The sequence below is a fragment of the Symsagittifera roscoffensis genome, chromosome 9 (genome assembly GCF_963678635.1).
Source record: "Symsagittifera roscoffensis chromosome 9, txSymRosc1.1, whole genome shotgun sequence".
NCBI lineage: Eukaryota > Metazoa > Xenacoelomorpha > Acoela > Convolutidae > Symsagittifera > Symsagittifera roscoffensis.
In genome coordinates, this window is record NC_087070.1 from 32,872,934 (window position 1) to 32,896,572 (window position 23,639).

Genomic DNA, 23,639 nt, shown 5'->3' on the forward strand with positions numbered 1-23,639 from the left:
CTTGTTTATACTATATAGTCTATATAGTTTACACGCAACGTCTGAAGGTTTTTCTGTAAATTATATGTTCTATTTCACATAAGTTGTATTTTTTTTAGACTCCTTTTTGTTTTGTTAGTCTCGGGATTAAAACAAATGTTCCTACCTATAAGTTTTATGTTGATGTAAAGCGTCAGTTTATATGAGACTGAACTTTTTGTCTCTGTAATAATTTCCTTGCAATTTACCTATATCTCATTTAAATCTTTAAAGTCTTGTTTTTTTATGCTTTTTGCTTTTGATGTGGAAAGGGTTTGTTTAAATGGCATGTTATACATTCATTACAGTCATGTTATCTTTTCTGATTCTATATGTCCTTTTGTATTCAAAGAATGTGATATGTGAAACCATATTAATAATAAACTTAGTGGGAAACAGGGTACTTTCATTTCTGGGTAATGGTTTTCTAAGATTTAGTGTTTTCAATTATTGTGGTCTTGTTGAATTTTCGGAAACATCGGAGTAAGGCTTTGTTTCCTAAAAATGTGATATCGGCTTTAAGTAGTTCTGTTTTGCATTTATGTAATGATTTCAGTTGTCTGATAACAGGGTCAAAACTTTGATATTTTTGTAGTAATTGAGATGTTAATGTTTCTGTGCTAGGTAGAAAAATTTTATAGATTTTGTTCTTTGATAATGATATATTGTCCCAAAGTGTCTTGCAAATCAAACTTTTGTTGATTGTTTATTTTTGACCTGATTTGAGAGGGCCTGCTAATTTTACTGTATCAATTAGGTCTTTTTTTTCTATAGATGGCAATGATTTATTTCTCTGTGGTAATTGTTGATTGGTTTTTAAGTGTGTGTTAACCTTTATCCATGATGAGTATGGTATAGGTTTAAATGTGTCTTTACTTACTAAATGGACCTCATAATGCTTGTTTTGGCAATCTAAAAAGAGTGGAACTCGTTCTAATGTTTTTATCTGTTTAGTATTAGAGTCAGTTTTGACTGCGTATATACATTTTAGTCATGGTGATGTTTCATTTTCTTGCGAGAAAGAATTTTAAATTCTGTGGTACTTCTTCGTTTTTTTTTTGTGTTTGTAATTCGGGATTGGGACTAAGTGTATCTGGTAAAGCAAATTTTTGGCTGCTGTCCAAACTACATGTAGGTTTGTAAATTTCACTAAAATTAGTTGAAATCTATATACTCTATGGTTAGGATTTGATTTTTGCGTAAAGAGTAAAGCTATGGGCCTATAATCTGTAAGAAAAACTGTTGGTTAATTTGATCCAAAAATTAAGAACTCATAATCAGTTAACGTATATATGATGGCTGTACACTCTCTCAGGAGTGTGCAGAATCGTAATTCTACTTTTAAAAAGAGTCTTGAACTTACTTATATTAGATTCATTTGGTTGGTGCCTCTGTTTGATTGTAAAGAGCTGCGCTAGTTCCAAATTTGGCATAATCGCTCATAGCGTAAAATGGCTGGTTTGAGTCTAGACTTATATTCGAAATTTGTTCTGTGAGAGGGGTTTTAATTTCATTGATGCGTTTTTGATGTTCTTAGGTCCAATCAAAATTGTTTTGTTGTCTGACAATATTATAGAATGGTTTGAGATATCACTGCTTTTTACAAACGTAATTTCTTGAAAAGCTTAACATTCTCGGAAATTCTTGGATTTTTATATTGGATGCTGGTTGGTGTTTTAAAATGGCATCTTTTCAGATTTTCAATGGTGTTAATCTGGTGATTTGTAAAAAATGTCTAAGTAATTTTACACGAGTGAGGAAAAATGTGATTCATCTGGGGTTGTTTTCATTTTTTTTAAAATAAGATCTGATGGTATTTATTTAGAACTTTGAACTTTTCTTGTTTGCTTGCGATTGTATGAAAACATCGTCTACATAGAAGATAACCGCAAATGGATGTTCTAAAATTTTTTTTTCATCAAGGCAGAAAAAGTTGCTGGATCTATAGTTATCCCGTAAAAAAGTCTATTGTGTACGTAATGTCGGTTTTCAATAAAAAATTGTGTCAATCGACGTGATCGTTCATCTAATGGCGGTGATATAATACAATCCGATAATTTTTGTGCGTTTATTTTTGTTGGTTCTATGCGCTAATTGCTTTTTGATTCATCAATCAGAGAGTTTAAGTATTGTGAGTCTAAAATGGTTTTAAGTGATTATCCTTTAGCGAGAAAAAATACTGGATTAATAAACGTATTTCCCTTGGGTCGTTTTTCATTGCTTACTGGTGAGATAATTTTGTGTTGTTCACTTCTCTCTGAAAATCTGTTTACTTTGTCCTGTAAGTGTATTGGATTTTTACTTGCGCGTTGTTTTTTGAAAACTGCGTCGTGTTTAAGTGGAGTTGTAGTTGTGTAAGTATTTTTTCAACGTCAAACTTTGATGTAGCATAAGCCATGGGATATTTTAATGAGAAGTCTGCCTATTGTTCAAATTCTTGCTGATTAATTGGAGACTGTTGAACGTTAAACAATGTCAAAATTTGTTGTTGTTCATTTGTGTATTTTGAAGTTCGAAAGTTGGTTCAAAATGAAATTTTTTATATAAATTAATCCACGTTTTTAATTTGAGTCAGTTGTAATAGTATAAATAGATAATTCTTCATTCTTTTTGGATGGCCATTTACTATATACATGTACTGCAATTAAATCTGAGCTTGTGTTTTTGCATATTTTTTAAATGAAATAGTTACTGTAAAAATGTATGAATCGGTCTGAATTCAAGGTCAGACAGATACATTTATTGTGTGTTCCCATCGTTGTCGTATTGATGAACTTGGTTGATACAAAAATCTTATGCATATTCAGTTAGGGGATTTAAATGCTTCCTTGTTGATTAATTATAGGAATAATTTTAGAAGCAAATATGGGTTGTTTACTTAATTGTTGAAACAATCTTGTTAATCATCAAAAAATTGTATTTTTGTGTTTTGCAAACTAGTTTTGATCTGTATTTGCTAATTAGAATTTTTCTGGTTGAGAGTTATCTTGTAATAAATGGTATTCTAGCTATATTGTGTTTAATATCTGTTATAAGGAATAAATGTTTGATGTTTTTAAGTAAAAATTTATTTTGTTCCCTTGTTCGATTTGGTATAAGTGATAACTGAACCAATCCATATTTTGTTAAATGTGTGCTTTGTGCAGTGTCTAGTTTACTGGACTCTTTTGAAGATAAAATTTTGGAAGTAGGTTGCAATTTTCATTCAATTTAGATATATTAAAAATGTTTGACTAATAAAAATGTTTGACGAATAAAAAAAATATTTTTCCAGATCTGGTGGTTGAGTTTTTTTTTGTTTTGGGCTTTTTAAAAGAAGTGAGATTGTCCATTGTGATTTATAATATTTTTACTGTGTTTTGGATTTAAGGCTCTGAGTTAGTATAATTATTCTAGTAATAATTCGGTTCAATTGGTGTTTTTTATTCATATTCTATTCTAAGCATGTTATTATCTAATATGTTTTCTGTTTCCCTTTCGTCATCTGTGCTTTCACAGTGTATATGGTTTAGTTGAATTTCTGAAATTTTGTATTGTCAATATCTGGGGGGTCCGGAGTTGTTTCATTAGTAGATTGTAATTGAATAATTTGTCGATGATACTTCGGCGTACTACTTCTATAGCTTTGGTTTTGTCGATTTGAACTTTGTGAATTGTTTCGATATGGTGGCTGAGAATAGTTTCTTGATCTATTTTGGTTTTTTTTTTTTCTATTTGTAGAATTATCTCGGGATGTATCATTATAATTATTCTATACAGTCTGTTGCTTGGGTGATTTTTTGATCTTTTGTTAGAGTAGTTTTTTTACGATTGTTTAAATTTCTTCAATTGCGGTTGTTTGAAGTATTTCTTGAGCGGTCATTGGAATAGTATCTATTCCGAGGGTTTGGATATGAGAGATTCCTGTTATAATTTGGTTAAGTACTCCGATTACAATTCGGTCTTGAGTAATTGTTTCTGTACTGATTGCCTTGACTATTTGATCTACTGTCTCTGTTTTGTAAATGGTTATGTGAAGTTTGTCGATCTGGTCATCTTCCGCGAAATTTATTAGAATAAGGGGATTATAATTGTTTTTTTTCTAATAGCTAGTCGGGAGTGGTTTTGCTGAGCTATTATTACTTTGGATAATTTTGTTTGGTAAACTCTGGTCTTGGTCTTTTTTCATGTATTCGTAGAAATTTTGGTTCTTTGTATTTTGGTGGTCTCTTTGAGTTATCCCGTTGTTTCTGTCTGCATTCGGCAAGGCTGTGTTTGTATCTGTGAAAATAATTACCCCATTTTTTGATTGAAAGTTTGCTTTAAAAATTTGCATTCTTTTCATAGATATTCAAGGTTTGAAATTTTTTTCTGCTAACTCGTTGTCGGAGTCTTGATTATGATTTATGTGTGAAGCTTTTTGCTTGAACTTGATTTACGTGTTTTAGTTTTGAAATTTTCTGATTCCTCTTGTTTCATTGTGATTTCAGCTTGTTCTAGTTTGTCTACTAGTTTTCAAAAATCTATATCGGGTTCTCGGATTAAAGATGGGTATGATGCTCTCGTTTTTATTGTAATCTTTCCTAACTGTGGCGTTAAAGTCATCGTGCGTTTGTAATCATGTGTATTGAGAGAATTAGCTTTTCGTATTAGAGTTTCAATACTTACTGCGAGTTGTTTTATTGTGTCATTCGGAAGTCTACGAACTTCGTTGCAAACGTGAGATATACTTGCGTGTCTGTACTTGAGTCGCAGCTTGAAGGAACGGTACTGGAGTTTGTTGCGGGCATTGAAGCAACAGTCTTTCCGGCATCTCTGAACCAGTGATTTCTGGAACCACACTCTGTGCAGGTGGTAACTATATCTTCTTTGTCAACAGGGTTGCTACCTTTTTTCTGTACGCCTTCAAAAAACTGCTGCTGGCCTGTCCTCGACCTCGAAAACGACCGCGTCTCTGAAAACGACCAGATATCAACGCAGATTCTTCGTTTTGCTCTTCGTTTGCCACGAAAGCTGATTCGTCTTTTAGCTGCATCCCCGAGCTGGAGGAGGAACAGAGCTGGAGGAGGAGCTGGAGAAGATTCAGCTCATTCGACGCGGAGAAAACCAGTTGGCGTTCATTGCAGGTTAAATCACAGGAATACAGCAACTTGCACGCTAAAATAGAATCTGGTAATTCCATTTTGAACCGCTTCATTTTCGTGTATGCTCTCTCAAAGTCGTCGATATGGTCAATAACGCTAGCCGAGGACCTTAAGATAGATTCGAAAGCAGTGTACATCTCCTAAGGTTGATCAACTGTTTCTTTGCCAAATATACCGTCTTGTTTTTCCAATAAATCTCTCAAACCGTCCTCAGTCTCTAGGGTTCCACCGCCCACTTCCATAGCAATTTCGCGACGTCTGCCACTGAGGGATAGTGCGACAGCTAAACCCAACTTTTTAGCAGGTAGATCTGTTAGACGCTTCCAAATGTCAACCTCGTTTTTCCAAGTGTCATAAGGCTTATCTGTTTCCCTTGTCGGCGGGGTTTTGACGAAAGAGCTCATTTTCTCCTGCTACCATGAGAAAAATTGGATGAAAATAGTAGTTTATTACAAAACCCCGCGACACATGACAATCTTAAACACATGACAATTAAGCACATTACAATAAATTAACAGAAATGACGGAAGGGCGCCTTTTATTTGACCTTTTTTATTGTCTGTGTTTGAGAATTGCTGTTTATTCAGAATAAGTATGGCTACAAATGGATGCATAAAACGAGAAGGATATTCCGTCTCATTCAGCGCTTTAATAAAAATGTTTGATTCTGATTTGGACTCGAATAAAAAAATATTTTTCCAGATCTTTTGGTTGAATTTTTGTTTTTTGGGCTTTTCAAAAAGAGTGAGGTTGTCCAATGTGATTTATAATTTTTTGACTGTGTTTTGGCACTTGAGGCTCTGAGTCAGTATAATCATTCTTGTAATAATTCGGTTCAACTGGTGTTTTTTATTCATTTTCTATTCTAAGCATATTCAGTTAGGGGATTTTTCCACCCTCCATTTTGATTAATTATAGGAATAATTTTAGAAGCAAATATGGGTTGTTTACTTAATTGTTGAAACAATCTTGTTTATCATCAAAAAATTGTATTTTTGTGTTTTGCAAACTAGTTTTGATCTGTATTTGCTAATTAGAATTTTTCTGGTTGAGAGATATCTTGTAATAAATGGTATTCTAGCTATATTGTGTTTAATATCTGTTATAAGGAATAAATGTTTGATGTTTTTAAGTAAAAATTTATTTTGTTCCCTTGTTCAAGAGTAGTTTTTTTACGATTGCTTAAATTTCTTCAATTGCGGTTGTTTGAAGTATTTCTTGAGCGGTCATTGGAATAGTATCTATTCCGAGGGTTTGGATATGAGAGATTCCTGTTAAAATTTGGGTAAATACACCGATTACAATTCGGTCTTGAGTAATTGTTTCTGTACTGATTGCCTTGACTATTTGATCTACTGTCTCTGTTTTGTAAATAGTAATGTGAAGTTTGTCGATCTGGTCATCTTCCGTTGCGAAATTTATTAGAATAAGGGGATTGTAATTGGTTTTTTTAATAGCTAGTCGGAAGGGTTAGTTATATTTTCTAATAGGGCTATTTCGATGGGTTGCATGTAGTCATGCGGGAGGATGGTTGGGCGGGAATATTCAAGCGGGAAGTTATTAGTCAGGGTGTGAAAGATGAACTTTTGTCTTACAGGGTCAATGCCTGTGAAGTAGTGGAAATCATACTTTATGAGAAATTTAGGAACACACGTGATGTATATTTAAAGTTAATGAATATGAAGCAATGAGGTGATTGGAAGCTTAGTTTTGAAATTGTAAATATCTCGTTCTCTTGTTGTTAGAAAATCAAAATGTGAGTGCAAAGTGACCAAATTTACTGAAAAATGGCTCCTCCGCTTTTGTGTGAGTAAGTGCGTGGTCAATGACATTGTCGATTTTTTAATAAGTTCTATCGAGTTGAAAAATGTAACCTATCTGGATGAAAAAATTTTAGGGTCAGTGTCATATGGTGAACTTTTCATATTTGGACGACAGTATGACTGATCGTATCGATTAGCATATTATCTTATAGCTTTTTCATAGCTTTTTGTGCAAGGAATCGGTTAAGTGTTTGACTTAAGCTTAATTTTTTAAATTGTTTTAGGTGAAGTACGTTATTCAAATGGTGAATGATTGAGTCGCAAATTCGTCGCCGTTTGTATTTTTCCTTAGGGGTACTTTTAGTGGGTTAGTGAAATTATAAGTTTGTATCCATGAAAGAATTGGAAGTAGGGTATCTTCATCGACCTTTTGTGCTCGTTAGGCTGAGTTTTTTTCATTGTAATAAGTGTATTAGAGGGAGAAAGGAAGGTTTTCCACTAAAAAGGCGGGTGTATTAATATGATGTGGGTGATGTGAAAAGAGTCGAGATGATGATGGGCGGCTAATGAGGAATCGTGGTGTGGTATAAGGATGTTTACGTTTCATAAAATTTCTGTGTGCGAGTGTGGGGGAAATGTGGACAGAAAGGATAGAGTATTCAAAGGTTGAAAATAAGTGGGTTAGTTGATGAATAGTTAATGAGTTTTGGTGTTAAGAATTTGTTGCTGGTGGGTAATAAAATTGTTTAAATTGTTCTCTAGCTTGTCATCTGTGATGGGGGTGGTAACATCGGGTGCATTACTTGAAAGTTGTTAAAGCAGGGAAAGAGGTGGAGCTAGAGTTTTCAGCAGGGTAGGGGGACTTATGGATTGAATTGGTGGTTGAGAAAAATTAGTGGGACTGGGTACGGAATTTAGGAATTCATCTAATGGTTCGACTTCCGAGCTATTAAAATTGGAAATAGTATTAAATTAGTTTGATTTGAGTTATCAGAATTCATGCGTGTTGACTTAGAAGAAAAATTGGGTAGGGGAAAATATGAGGCTTAAAATTGTAATGAGAGAATTATGGCTTTGGAGATTTGAAGGATAGGAAATGGAACTAATGAGATATCCAAATGGGCGGCTCATCATGGGCTAAACACATGATTGTTTTGATAACAAAATTTAAGGTGTGCATTTTTTCAGCAACTTATTTGTATGTATCGTTGATAGTGGGTTGTTGAAGTGCCATTTGAGATATAGCGCTACGAGATATAGCACTACTAAATGATTGATGAAAAATCTTGTGGGCGATATTTTTCTCCATTTTGGCATATATAGTCTTTAGTATCTTTAAATTATCCACTGTAGTCTTGTCGGTAGATGTCTGAAAAACCTGCTGGTTCAGCTAGTTTGCGGAGGTTTTGATCGATTGATTGTCTTCGGATTCTAACCGTTTTAGTGAAAAGTTCTTGAAATTGTTTTGTTCGAATTTGATGTTGTAATTCCGATTTTTTAGTGTATATCTATAAATTGTAGATACACATTTGGGTTCCAAGTGATTGCTCGTATACTTTAAGGTGAGAATTTTTTTGATGGCGGCATTAAAGTAGGGCATGGAGTTGAAAGATGATATTTATCTTCGTTTGAGTTAAGTTGTACCACATTATGACTATTTTCAGATCCAAATGCCACAATTGTATCCCAAAAGATTGTTCGGGGTGGTAAGGTGTCTTCAAAAATTACTTTGTTTTTAAAAAAAATAGGTATGCGTTGGTAGCACTTTTTGTCTTCAAATACATAAAGTGGTGATTTATTTTTAGTGCAAGTGTAGTACCACAGAATGTTCCCTTCATAATCAGTGAAATTAGAGCGGTTGCATGATAAGAGATATGCTGCATAAGGAATTTTGAAAACTGCTAAAGCGAGAGATTTTAGAGTTTGTGCTCGTTCTAGTTCACATAAATGATGTAGTGTTTCTAGTTCTGAAAGTATCGTCTCTTGAAAAATTCTGCTTATTGTATAACCTAGTTTCATATCAAGATGTATATCATAGTGGCTTGCATTAAAATAGGTGTTATTCATTACTGAAAATTCGTGTATTCGTGTACTGTCTTGATTTTCTGGATGAATTTTTCCGCCAGTATTTCCTGTCTTTTTAAAAAACGTTACTGGAATGTAGAATTTTTTGTCTTTTGACATGGCTGCGCTGGATCAATAATTAGTTGGCCTGTTTTCATGTCGAAACTTTTGTCGTATTTGAAAAGAAATTCTGATTATTGTGTTTTGAAAAGTGGTTTTGGTTATCTTCATGCTACTTCCGTTTCAGAGTAAATTTGAAAGCGTGTTCATTTATTTTCTACAGCATCTATATTTCTATTTTTCTGTGGGTTTGATCTATTTTGCTTAGGGTTGATTTTATCGAAAGGTATAGGTTCTATAAATTTTTTTGGCGAATTTAAACAATCTTGCGTGAATTTTAGCGACTTGAAATGTGGTACATGTGTCTTTAGGGAACCAAACTATGGTTGCCTGTGTTCGTGTAGTGGGGTCGCATTATCGTTGATCATTTTTGCAAGGTAAGCGTACTCCTTGATACAGTATGGTCTCATTTTTTAAATCTCGTGTTAATCAGACTTTTTCTAATTGGATTTTCCAATCAAAAAATATTATTTCTTGGTGACCTGATTTTTTTGTGTCTGCTTTATTAATTGATGGGTTATTCAATTCAATGTGAGGTATCCACTTTTTATCATGTATGTCATATGTTGAACGTCCATGTGCACCATGATAAGGGAATAGTTGGATATGACCTTGGTGGTGTTTGAAAATGAGTGTGAAATTTTGCTGTGAAAATTTCTGAATATTACGTTTATTAAGTTTTTGAATCTCTTTCTGAATATCGTGTCTATTTTTTTGTTTTTTTTAGTGCTTAATTATGGATTCGACTAATATCGAGGTGTTGCCTAAAATGTGGAAGGGTTGCTACAAAGGAGTTCCAGTCTAAGCGTAAAGGGTTACTCGTGCCTTGTAGTTCACGGTATCGGTAGTATCTGTAGTCTAATTGGCTGGGAAAGTTTGTCGGAAATGTAGTTGATGGTGTTTGACCAGTGACTGAAGGTGTTGAAGGGATAACGTTTCTGGTAATGATAAGGTGGTATCCGATGAAGTTTCTATTGGATCTTATACAAGATTGGGTTCGCCTTGAGAAAATGTTTGAATCATTCAATGTGGAAGTCTTTGTGATCAAGTGGGGGGGGGGGGGGGGGGGGTTAAAGGGACTTTCACAAATTTGTTCATTATAGGTGTTGAACCTACATAAGATGATGGCAGATTTGGTGTAATTTGTTAGGAAAGGAAATGGGGGGGTGGTAGGGAGGGGGTTTGTATTGTACTATGAGAAAGGGGGGTTGATGCTGGTGGTGAGGTGATTTTAAATTGAACTCTTGGTGGTGTTGTCAGATTTCTATTGCATCGGAGATGAATAATTTGTCTGTCTATTGTAGTTGTTATATTTTGGTTTTGGCTCAAATGTTTTGTTCTGATTAGGTCTTGTTGTAGTGAGGTTTAATTTTTATATGTTGATTTGTATTGTGGTTCGCTTAGGGGTGCGTGCCGAATGGCTGATATCATTGTTCTGATAATGATGCGTGATTTTTTTCAAAGGTGAAGGGTTTTTTACATATGATATACGAGTAGATGATTCGAGTTGATTTGTTTGACTAGATGTAGGTGTTGTTTGGGGTCATGGGGTGGGTTAGTAGGCGGGAAACCCTCAATAGAGTTTGGGTTAGCAATTTTGAAATATACTGAAGATATTTTTTGTGTATTACTGAAGTTTGGGTTTTTTGTAAATTTCTTTAGCATAAAAGAATGATGATTGAAACAATTGCTAGTACAAAAACACTTTTTGTTTTCTCTATACGTTTATAAACTGTCAAAATTAGAGTAGCTAATAAAGTGAGAAAAATTATGAAAAGTCTAAAAATGTCTTTCCTACTTAGTTAGCTTCGTGTCATCTAGGAAATTTGCTCAGTATTGTACCTGATTAGGTGGTCGATAGTTTGAAGAGAGAAAAATAGGTCTAGATTGGGGAAAAATAATTATGAATTGGGTCCTAAAGATTAGAAAAATGGGGATTATAATTTCTAAAAAATCAGTTCTGAACAGATTGAAAGAAATCTTGAAACTTTTTTTTGCAGATTTTGTTGAACTTGTCTGCAAAAAAAACAGTTGAAAAATGATTTGTTTTTCGAAATAATTTGTTTTAATTGTGTTAGTTTACGGGGAGCGTACTTTTTCAGATAGTATGGTAAAAGATTGTTTCTATGCTGTACTATTTCTTTTTTAATGTGGTCTATATGTATCTTGTTTATACTATATAGTCTATATAGTTTACACGCAACGTCTGAAGGTTTTTCTGTAAATTATATGTTCTATTTCACATAAGTTGTATTTTTTTTAGACTCCTTTTTGTTTTGTTAGTCTCGGGATTAAAACAAATGTTCCTACCTATAAGTTTTATGTTGATGTAAAGCGTCAGTTTATATGAGACTGAACTTTTTGTCTCTGTAATAATTTCCTTGCAATTTACCTATATCTCATTTAAATCTTTAAAGTCTTGTTTTTTTATGCTTTTTGCTTTTGATGTGGAAAGGGTTTGTTTAAATGGCATGTTATACATTCATTACAGTCATGTTATTTTTTCTGATTCTATATGTCCTTTTGTATTCAAAGAATGTGATATGTGAAACCATATTAATAATAAACTTAGTGGGAAACAGGGTACTTTCATTTCTGGGTAATGGTTTTCTAAGATTTAGTGTTTTCAATTATTGTGGTCTTGTTGAATTTTCGGAAACATCGGAGTAAGGCTTTGTTTCCTAAAAATGTGATATCGGCTTTAAGTAGTTCTGTTTTGCATTTATGTAATGATTTCAGTTGTCTGATAACAGGGTCAAAACTTTGATATTTTTGTAGTAATTGAGATGTTAATGTTTCTGTGCTAGGTAGAAAAATTTTATAGATTTTGTTCTTTGATAATGATATATTGTCCCAAAGTGTCTTGCAAATCAAACTTTTGTTGATTGTTTATTTTTGACCTGATTTGAGAGGGCCTGCTAATTTTACTGTATCAATTAGGTCTTTTTTTTCTATAGATGGCAATGATTTATTTCTCTGTGGTAATTGTTGATTGGTTTTTAAGTGTGTGTTAACCTTTATCCATGATGAGTATGGTATAGGTTTAAATGTGTCTTTACTTACTAAATGGACCTCATAATGCTTGTTTTGGCAATCTAAAAAGAGTGGAACTCGTTCTAATGTTTTTATCTGTTTAGTATTAGAGTCAGTTTTGACTGCGTATATACATTTTAGTCATGGTGATGTTTCATTTTCTTGCGAGAAAGAATTTTAAATTCTGTGGTACTTCTTCGTTTTTTTTTTGTGTTTGTAATTCGGGATTGGGACTAAGTGTATCTGGTAAAGCAAATTTTTGGCTGCTGTCCAAACTACATGTAGGTTTGTAAATTTCACTAAAATTAGTTGAAATCTATATACTCTATGGTTAGGATTTGATTTTTGCGTAAAGAGTAAAGCTATGGGCCTATAATCTGTAAGAAAAACTGTTGGTTAATTTGATCCAAAAATTAAGAACTCATAATCAGTTAACGTATATATGATGGCTGTACACTCTCTCAGGAGTGTGCAGAATCGTAATTCTACTTTTAAAAAGAGTCTTGAACTTACTTATATTAGATTCATTTGGTTGGTGCCTCTGTTTGATTGTAAAGAGCTGCGCTAGTTCCAAATTTGGCATAATCGCTCATAGCGTAAAATGGCTGGTTTGAGTCTAGACTTATATTCGAAATTTGTTCTGTGAGAGGGGTTTTAATTTCATTGATGCGTTTTTGATGTTCTTAGGTCCAATCAAAATTGTTTTGTTGTCTGACAATATTATAGAATGGTTTGAGATATCACTGCTTTTTACAAACGTAATTTCTTGAAAAGCTTAACATTCTCGGAAATTCTTGGATTTTTATATTGGATGCTGGTTGGTGTTTTAAAATGGCATCTTTTCAGATTTTCAATGGTGTTAATCTGGTGATTTGTAAAAAATGTCTAAGTAATTTTACACGAGTGAGGAAAAATGTGATTCATCTGGGGTTGTTTTCATTTTTTTTAAAATAAGATCTGATGGTATTTATTTAGAACTTTGAACTTTTCTTGTTTGCTTGCGATTGTATGAAAACATCGTCTACATAGAAGATAACCGCAAATGGATGTTCTAAAATTTTTTTTTCATCAAGGCAGAAAAAGTTGCTGGATCTATAGTTATCCCGTAAAAAAGTCTATTGTGTACGTAATGTCGGTTTTCAATAAAAAATTGTGTCAATCGACGTGATCGTTCATCTAATGGCGGTGATATAATACAATCCGATAATTTTTGTGCGTTTATTTTTGTTGGTTCTATGCGCTAATTGCTTTTTGATTCATCAATCAGAGAGTTTAAGTATTGTGAGTCTAAAATGGTTTCAAGTGATTATCCTTTAGCGAGAAAAAATACTGGATTAATAAACGTATTTCCCTTGGGTCGTTTTTCATTGCTTACTGGTGAGATAATTTTGTGTTGTTCACTTCTCTCTGAAAATCTGTTTACTTTGTCCTGTAAGTGTATTGGATTTTTACTTGCGCGTTGTTTTTTGAAAACTGCGTCGTGTTTAAGTGGAGTTGTAGTTGTGTAAGTATTTTTTCAACGTCAAACTTTGATGTAGCATAAGCCATGGGATATTTTAATGAGAAGTCTGCCTATTGTTCAAATTCTTGCTGATTAATTGGAGACTGTTGAACGTTAAACAATGTCAAAATTTGTTGTTGTTCATTTGTGTATTTTGAAGTTCGAAAGTTGGTTCAAAATGAAATTTTTTATATAAATTAATCCACGTTTTTAATTTGAGTCAGTTGTAATAGTATAAATAGATAATTCTTCATTCTTTTTGGATGGCCATTTACTATATACATGTACTGCAATTAAATCTGAGCTTGTGTTTTTGCATATTTTTTAAATGAAATAGTTACTGTAAAAATGTATGAATCGGTCTGAATTCAAGGTCAGACAGATACATTTATTGTGTGTTCCCATCGTTGTCGTATTGATGAACTTGGTTGATACAAAAATCTTATGCATATTCAGTTAGGGGATTTAAATGCTTCCTTGTTGATTAATTATAGGAATAATTTTAGAAGCAAATATGGGTTGTTTACTTAATTGTTGAAACAATCTTGTTAATCATCAAAAAATTGTATTTTTGTGTTTTGCAAACTAGTTTTGATCTGTATTTGCTAATTAGAATTTTTCTGGTTGAGAGTTATCTTGTAATAAATGGTATTCTAGCTATATTGTGTTTAATATCTGTTATAAGGAATAAATGTTTGATGTTTTTAAGTAAAAATTTATTTTGTTCCCTTGTTCGATTTGGTATAAGTGATAACTGAACCAATCCATATTTTGTTAAATGTGTGCTTTGTGCAGTGTCTAGTTTACTGGACTCTTTTGAAGATAAAATTTTGGAAGTAGGTTGCAATTTTCATTCAATTTAGATATATTAAAAATGTTTGACTAATAAAAATGTTTGACGAATAAAAAAAATATTTTTCCAGATCTGGTGGTTGAGTTTTTTTTTGTTTTGGGCTTTTTAAAAGAAGTGAGATTGTCCATTGTGATTTATAATATTTTTACTGTGTTTTGGATTTAAGGCTCTGAGTTAGTATAATTATTCTAGTAATAATTCGGTTCAATTGGTGTTTTTTATTCATATTCTATTCTAAGCATGTTATTATCTAATATGTTTTCTGTTTCCCTTTCGTCATCTGTGCTTTCACAGTGTATATGGTTTAGTTGAATTTCTGAAATTTTGTATTGTCAATATCTGGGGGGTCCGGAGTTGTTTCATTAGTAGATTGTAATTGAATAATTTGTCGATGATACTTCGGCGTACTACTTCTATAGCTTTGGTTTTGTCGATTTGAACTTTGTGAATTGTTTCGATATGGTGGCTGAGAATAGTTTCTTGATCTATTTTGGTTTTTTTTTTTTCTATTTGTAGAATTATCTCGGGATGTATCATTATAATTATTCTATACAGTCTGTTGCTTGGGTGATTTTTTGATCTTTTGTTAGAGTAGTTTTTTTACGATTGTTTAAATTTCTTCAATTGCGGTTGTTTGAAGTATTTCTTGAGCGGTCATTGGAATAGTATCTATTCCGAGGGTTTGGATATGAGAGATTCCTGTTATAATTTGGTTAAGTACTCCGATTACAATTCGGTCTTGAGTAATTGTTTCTGTACTGATTGCCTTGACTATTTGATCTACTGTCTCTGTTTTGTAAATGGTTATGTGAAGTTTGTCGATCTGGTCATCTTCCGCGAAATTTATTAGAATAAGGGGATTATAATTGTTTTTTTTCTAATAGCTAGTCGGGAGTGGTTTTGCTGAGCTATTATTACTTTGGATAATTTTGTTTGGTAAACTCTGGTCTTGGTCTTTTTTCATGTATTCGTAGAAATTTTGGTTCTTTGTATTTTGGTGGTCTCTTTGAGTTATCCCGTTGTTTCTGTCTGCATTCGGCAAGGCTGTGTTTGTATCTGTGAAAATAATTACCCCATTTTTTGATTGAAAGTTTGCTTTAAAAATTTGCATTCTTTTCATAGATATTCAAGGTTTGAAATTTTTTTCTGCTAACTCGTTGTCGGAGTCTTGATTATGATTTATGTGTGAAGCTTTTTGCTTGAACTTGATTTACGTGTTTTAGTTTTGAAATTTTCTGATTCCTCTTGTTTCATTGTGATTTCAGCTTGTTCTAGTTTGTCTACTAGTTTTCAAAAATCTATATCGGGTTCTCGGATTAAAGATGGGTATGATGCTCTCGTTTTTATTGTAATCTTTCCTAACTGTGGCGTTAAAGTCATCGTGCGTTTGTAATCATGTGTATTGAGAGAATTAGCTTTTCGTATTAGAGTTTCAATACTTACTGCGAGTTGTTTTATTGTGTCATTCGGAAGTCTACGAACTTCGTTGCAAACGTGAGATATACTTGCGTGTCTGTACTTGAGTCGCAGCTTGAAGGAACGGTACTGGAGTTTGTTGCGGGCATTGAAGCAACAGTCTTTCCGGCATCTCTGAACCAGTGATTTCTGGAACCACACTCTGTGCAGGTGGTAACTATATCTTCTTTGTCAACAGGGTTGCTACCTTTTTTCTGTACGCCTTCAAAAAACTGCTGCTGGCCTGTCCTCGACCTCGAAAACGACCGCGTCTCTGAAAACGACCAGATATCAACGCAGATTCTTCGTTTTGCTCTTCGTTTGCCACGAAAGCTGATTCGTCTTTTAGCTGCATCCCCGAGCTGGAGGAGGAACAGAGCTGGAGGAGGAGCTGGAGAAGATTCAGCTCATTCGACGCGGAGAAAACCAGTTGGCGTTCATTGCAGGTTAAATCACAGGAATACAGCAACTTGCACGCTAAAATAGAATCTGGTAATTCCATTTTGAACCGCTTCATTTTCGTGTATGCTCTCTCAAAGTCGTCGATATGGTCAATAACGCTAGCCGAGGACCTTAAGATAGATTCGAAAGCAGTGTACATCTCCTAAGGTTGATCAACTGTTTCTTTGCCAAATATACCGTCTTGTTTTTCCAATAAATCTCTCAAACCGTCCTCAGTCTCTAGGGTTCCACCGCCCACTTCCATAGCAATTTCGCGACGTCTGCCACTGAGGGATAGTGCGACAGCTAAACCCAACTTTTTAGCAGGTAGATCTGTTAGACGCTTCCAAATGTCAACCTCGTTTTTCCAAGTGTCATAAGGCTTATCTGTTTCCCTTGTCGGCGGGGTTTTGACGAAAGAGCTCATTTTCTCCTGCTACCATGAGAAAAATTGGATGAAAATAGTAGTTTATTACAAAACCCCGCGACACATGACAATCTTAAACACATGACAATTAAGCACATTACAATAAATTAACAGAAATGACGGAAGGGCGCCTTTTATTTGACCTTTTTTATTGTCTGTGTTTGAGAATTGCTGTTTATTCAGAATAAGTATGGCTACAAATGGATGCATAAAACGAGAAGGATATTCCGTCTCATTCAGCGCTTTAATAAAAATGTTTGATTCTGATTTGGACTCGAATAAAAAAATATTTTTCCAGATCTTTTGGTTGAATTTTTGTTTTTTGGGCTTTTCAAAAAGAGTGAGGTTGTCCAATGTGATTTATAATTTTTTGACTGTGTTTTGGCACTTGAGGCTCTGAGTCAGTATAATCATTCTTGTAATAATTCGGTTCAACTGGTGTTTTTTATTCATTTTCTATTCTAAGCATATTCAGTTAGGGGATTTTTCCACCCTCCATTTTGATTAATTATAGGAATAATTTTAGAAGCAAATATGGGTTGTTTACTTAATTGTTGAAACAATCTTGTTTATCATCAAAAAATTGTATTTTTGTGTTTTGCAAACTAGTTTTGATCTGTATTTGCTAATTAGAATTTTTCTGGTTGAGAGATATCTTGTAATAAATGGTATTCTAGCTATATTGTGTTTAATATCTGTTATAAGGAATAAATGTTTGATGTTTTTAAGTAAAAATTTATTTTGTTCCCTTGTTCAAGAGTAGTTTTTTTACGATTGCTTAAATTTCTTCAATTGCGGTTGTTTGAAGTATTTCTTGAGCGGTCATTGGAATAGTATCTATTCCGAGGGTTTGGATATGAGAGATTCCTGTTAAAATTTGGGTAAATACACCGATTACAATTCGGTCTTGAGTAATTGTTTCTGTACTGATTGCCTTGACTATTTGATCTACTGTCTCTGTTTTGTAAATAGTAATGTGAAGTTTGTCGATCTGGTCATCTTCCGTTGCGAAATTTATTAGAATAAGGGGATTGTAATTGGTTTTTTTAATAGCTAGTCGGAAGTGGTTTTGCTGAGCTATTATTACTTTGGATAATTTTGTTAGGTAAACTCTGGTCTTGGTCTTTTTTCAAGTATTCGTAAAAATTTTGGTTCTTTGTATTTTGGTGATCTCTTTGAGTTATCTCTTTGTTTCTGTCTGCATTCGGCAAGGCTGTGTCTCTATTTGTGAAAATAATTACCCCATTTTTTGATTGAAAGTTTGCTTTAAAAATTTGCATTCTTTTCATAGATATTCAAGGTTTGAGTAATGTTTTCTGCTAACTCGTTGTCGGAGTCTTGATCATGATTTATGTGTGAAGATTTTTGCTTGAACTTGATATACGTGTTTTAGTTTTGAAATTTTCTGATTCCTCTTGTTTCATTGTGATTTCAGCTTGTTCTAGTTTGTCTACTAGTTTTCGAAAATTTATATCGGGTTCACGGATTGAAGATGGGTATGATGCTCTCGTTTTTATTGTAATCTTTCCTAACCGTGGCGTAAAAGTCATCGTGCGTTTGTAATCATGTGTATTGAGAGAATTAGTTTTTCGTACTAGAGTTTCGATACTTACTGTGAGTTGTTTTATTGTGTCATTCGGAAGTCTACGAGTTTCGTTGCAAACGTGAGATATACTTGCGTGTCTGTACCTGAGTCGCAGCATGAAGTAACGGTACTGGAGTTTGTTGCGGGCATTGAAGCAACACTTTTTCCGACATCTCTGTCCGGGCAGTTTCTGATGTAACATTCGCCCGGATGTACATATCGACGGAAAAAAAGCTAAGCTATAAAACGACTGGCCAGCGTCTAAACTAAGCTCTACATGCTTTTCACCGTCTCTACCAAAGCCAGTTCTTTTGGTGGTCTTTTCAACATCGGGTCGACAAAACGTTACTGTTCTCCGGCTTCGACCAGAACGCTCAAATTAACTTACTTACATGCAAAATTAGTGAGCTCATGGCTGGGTCTCAGTATCCCCAGACCACGAGGTCACTCCAAAAAACAGGGCTACTACTATTTGTTATATTACTATTGTTTTTGTTCAGTAGATAAAAATCATCATCTCCATCGAAAATGGATCAACCCTTTCCCTAAACCCCTAGCTTCTCATCGTCAGAAAATGAATTCAGATGTTAGATAAATTCAATTCAGGACGTAATAGGGAAGCTAAAATTTATATAAAATGTTTTAAGTGCAAAACCCGAGACCCCTCCGGATTCCTGAATCCGGGGAAATAACACCCTATCTCCTCTTCGGAAGGCTGTTTTCTACCCTTCATCGTTGTTGTGAATGGCTTTGCAACTATTGTAGCGACACAATCGTTGCAACTCGGAGCGGTCTCTGCTAACTCTGCTATTCGTTCATTTCTCGTTACTGTTCTTTATCGCGATTATCGTTGTTGTCGCCGTCGCAACTATTGTTGTTCTGTTTTTATTTCAGATTTCTTCCAAAATGGTCGTTTTTGACAGTTCTCAGAAATATGACGTCATCTTTCTAAATTTTAAAAGATTAAAATACCAGAATATTCTAGCCTTCACGATTCGTCCAATCGTCTGAATAACACTGTTAATCCTCTAGAACTGCCAATTCGGAAGGTTAGCTGCTAATAATCCGAAATTGCATTTTCGTTCATTCTGGTCGAATGTCACATACTCCCCGGACAGCCCGGTCAATGTCCCCATTGAATCTCGCAATGTTCGTTAAAATGGTACAGTGCCATCGGACCGAATTTACAAAATGCACTAAATCACTTTTATCCACGTCATATCGGCTCACCGCAGAATATAAATGGCATCATACTACATCACTATAGCCTTCCAAATTCTTTCATCAATCTGCACTTTCGAGGATATGACTTAAGATAAAAACAATTTTCATGACTTCCAGTGTCAATGCTCTGACTTAAAATTTCTTCTCCTAGGTTTTAAAAGGTGTTAGTTTGCAGGACAGTCCTGCCAACCAACAAGCTAAAATTATCCTACTATGCTTCTTCCCTTCGGAAATTTTAATTTTTATTGGCCCTGAATATTAAAATTAAGGAACTCTGTGGTTAGAAAGAACAATGAAACATTCTCCCTCTTCAAGAGATTACCCAAGCCTTTCATTTCACCACAAAGTGATCAGTTGTCCTAGTAGATTAAAAACAATCATGCAGGCTAGAGTATTTAAATATACTCTTCACTCAAGTCTTTCTAAATAAATAGTAAGTGTCTCCAAGGCCACTAACTAAAATCAAAACGCAAATTTATAAATGCAAAAAATTCTTTAATGTTCAAAACTCAACTAAATGTTTTCTTTCAGTTTCAATTACAACTTGGTTGCCTTGTTTCTCACTTGAGTTCTTTGTCACACATACAAAACAATTCTGAGTTTTAACTTCTTCTCTTTCGTCACTTCTTTGTTTCTTCTTTTTTCGTCGTTTAGAAGCTCTAAAACTTCTGAATTCTTCTAATTTCGTTTCTTTTTGCATCTTGTTTTTCGGCCATTCTGTCAATGCTCCATCTCCTCCTCCCGCGACATTGACTCTGCAAATCTTCCTTCAACATCTCTTCTTTCTCCCTTCCATCACGTTCACTCATCCTGAAGATTCTCTTCACTGCGGTGGTCACTGCATTCCGATGAGTTACAAAAGCTCGCTTGAAAGCTCTTGCTCCAATGTCCAGCTGATACGTACTGTACACTCTGCCGTGATTCGACATATGCGTCTTGGCATATTCGTACAACCATGCAGTCATGTTGGCTCTAAATCATGGCATCAGTCGTCTTCGTGCTCATATCTTTTTCACTTCCATCGGAATGTTCAGAATCTTGCACATTGTCTCAAAAAGATCTAAGTCTTTTAGACAATCCAATTCCTGCAATTGTTCTCTCGTTGGTGCCTCCTGTCTATTGCCCTCCTTCACATGAGCTTCCAGCCATCGTATCGCCATCATAACTTCCACTATCACTATAGTTATGGGCCGTGAAGTCTGGTAAACCAATGGAGAGCAGCTCTCCAGAGTCCCAGATCAACACCAGATTACTACACCCGGGGTGCGACCATGTTTGCAGCAAGCAATGGCAGGGAAACTCATCATGTGTTAACATGATGCTCCCCCAATTACGCTTTCTCGAAGCTTCCAGTAGTGGTTCCACTTCCATCATCACTCGGTGGACTTCATCATTCTCATCTACTGTGTTGTAATCCGTAACGGTTGATCCTCTCTGTTTTTGTCTTTCAAAGTCACTGAAGTTCCCACTGACGTATCCCATGAACTTCTTTCCCAGTATCGATTCCAACTCCTCCTTAGTTCTCTCTGGAACTGCTGTGAACATTTTGCACAGTAACTCATAAGACTTTTCCGACATTCTCGCTAGTCTTACACACTTTGGCACTGAGAAGACCTGATCCACGATCGTTCTCGTACTTTTTACATCCACAGCTACGAAATACACTGGGTATCTGCTCTCGCACATTAGAGCTAATGTCGATCCCACCAAATATCGCGCTCCCGATGGTCTGCGGTAAGTTTCACTGTGTCGGATGTTCATTTCCGCCTCGATCGCTTCCCTCCATTTTCCTATGTGCTTTTGCTCAGTCTGCAAAACTCCTGGGTACACTTCTACACTTATGGTCGTGACCATCTCATGTTTCTGTTCTAGATTCAATAGTGACTCTAAAGAACCAAACAAGCTGTTGAATCCTAGTGCAGTCACTAGATTCACCTCGATTCCTCCATGGCAATCTGCGATCAGCTCCGTTTCCGTTTTCGCTTTCATCACAATGCTTACAAACAATATTGTCTACTGCTTGTGTTGTTTTTCCAGGGTTTTCACGCAACCTAAACCTCCACAAACGTGATCTTCCAGTCCACAGACTTCTGCCAGACAGCTACCAGGTTTAACCCAGTCCTCTGGTCCCCAGCCAGGCAACTCTAATTTGTCTTCTCCGTTGATCCTAGAGGCTGTTGTCATCACGTTATAGATGATATTAAGATCACGCAGATTACAGTCTGAATTTAGCTCCCTCTTTACATCTTGTGTTGCAAGTAGTATCGAATCGGCATTGGGACTAGGACACCATGAGGTTCTCATCAGTTCCCATACCACCATCAAGCTCGTTCTCAGTAATTCATCTGAGAATCCCAATCCAAACTCTACTCGTTTGTCGGATTCTGGCACGGAAAGTGCAGTCACTTTTTCCTGCAAGGATAGTCCCAGTCTGGTCTGCCGATTAGCAGCGCTTCTTATCGTCGCAATTCTAGTCATCCAGAATCTCAGCAACACTCAGTAATGCTCGTAATCAAAGAAGAAATCGCGTATGTCTTCATTTAGGAATGGATTGTACGCTATCCCTATGATTCCTGACACGTAACTGTAGGACTTCTTCCTGATCGGTCCACAGTATTCACTGGATTTCGGTCTTGCTCCCATAGATTCCTTAGTGAGCCTCAGCTCTTTGTTTGAGAATCTCCTGATTTCGTCTATTTTCCTCAAGGGTTCTAGCTCCACAGGTTCTTTCATGTTCAACTTCATTGGTTTGCTTTGATGCACGTCCAGCAATGCTAGCAAGAGTACGGCTTTCGCTCGTTCATCGCCTTCTTTCAGCATCTTGACACAGGTGTTTAAGGCTGGCACTGAAACTTGCCCTATCAGGAACCGGATGAAACAGAGAGCGTCTCTCCGCTTCGCGCACGCTGCTGCTGTTCCCTCTTGCATTATCAGATCTCTCATGCTCGTCATCAGGAATACCGTGTCTTCCGTTGATCTTTTCCTTTCCTCTGAATCATATTCCCCGCGAGTCAGTCCGATCATGCACCAGGCGAACCGCAGCTGTAATTCAGTTCTCACGTAAGGTACTGCTATCAGAGCGTGTATCTTCGGCGTGGTCCTCATTTCTTCCTCGAAGTACCGTAATACCACTGCTTTCCATGGAAGGCTCACCAACTGCGCAATCGTCTCTGCCTGCATCTCAGACGATACTAGAGTCCCATATGCCTTCTGCTTGAGGGTGGTGCCTTGCATCATGGTCTCCAGATAACCTTCCATGGCACTTTTGTCTTCCAGAGCCATTAAGTGTCCTCTGGCCGAGTTTCTGTACTCCAACATCTCCATGTATCCACCGGCGGTTTCATCTATTGACACTGTCTGTGACAGTGTCAGTCGGTTATATTCCACTGGGACTAGTTGTCCTACGACACTTCCCTTCCCGTGGTTCATGGGAGACGGTTTAAAGTCTTTCATGGTACTCTCCCCACATTGGCTGAGTATTTCCATTTCCAATGTTGCTCCAGTCAGAGTGCGGTCACTCCGTTTGGATTTAGAACCTGTTGATTTTATCCCTGCCATAAGAATGGGTGGCACCATCGCTACATCAGTCAACATTCTGTCTGTGCCAGGCAATCGATCATCACCTTGTCCCAAATCCATAGCTTCGTCGACTCGTTTTCTTTTCTCTGAGTTGACAGCATTTATCGAGATTTCAGAATCCACCTTAGTTTTTCCCGCTTTCCTCAATACCACTTTGCTGCCCAGCTTCATCTTCATTTCATTGATCTTATCGATCACCAATTTCGATCGCATTGTTCCTTTCCTGGTTCTCGACAGATATACCACTTCTCCTTTGTCTTCTTGCGGCGTCATCTTGATAGGAGAGTTTGCCTCACTTTCGTCAGTGGCTGAGTCAATCAACAACTCACTCAATCTCCCCTCACACTTATCAAGTTTGTCAAGGACTTCCCGCATGAATGGTCGGTTGAGACCTTGTTTCAAAATGGACTGGGTACCGTAGCTCTGAACTACTGCCCAGACCTGTTCCATAAA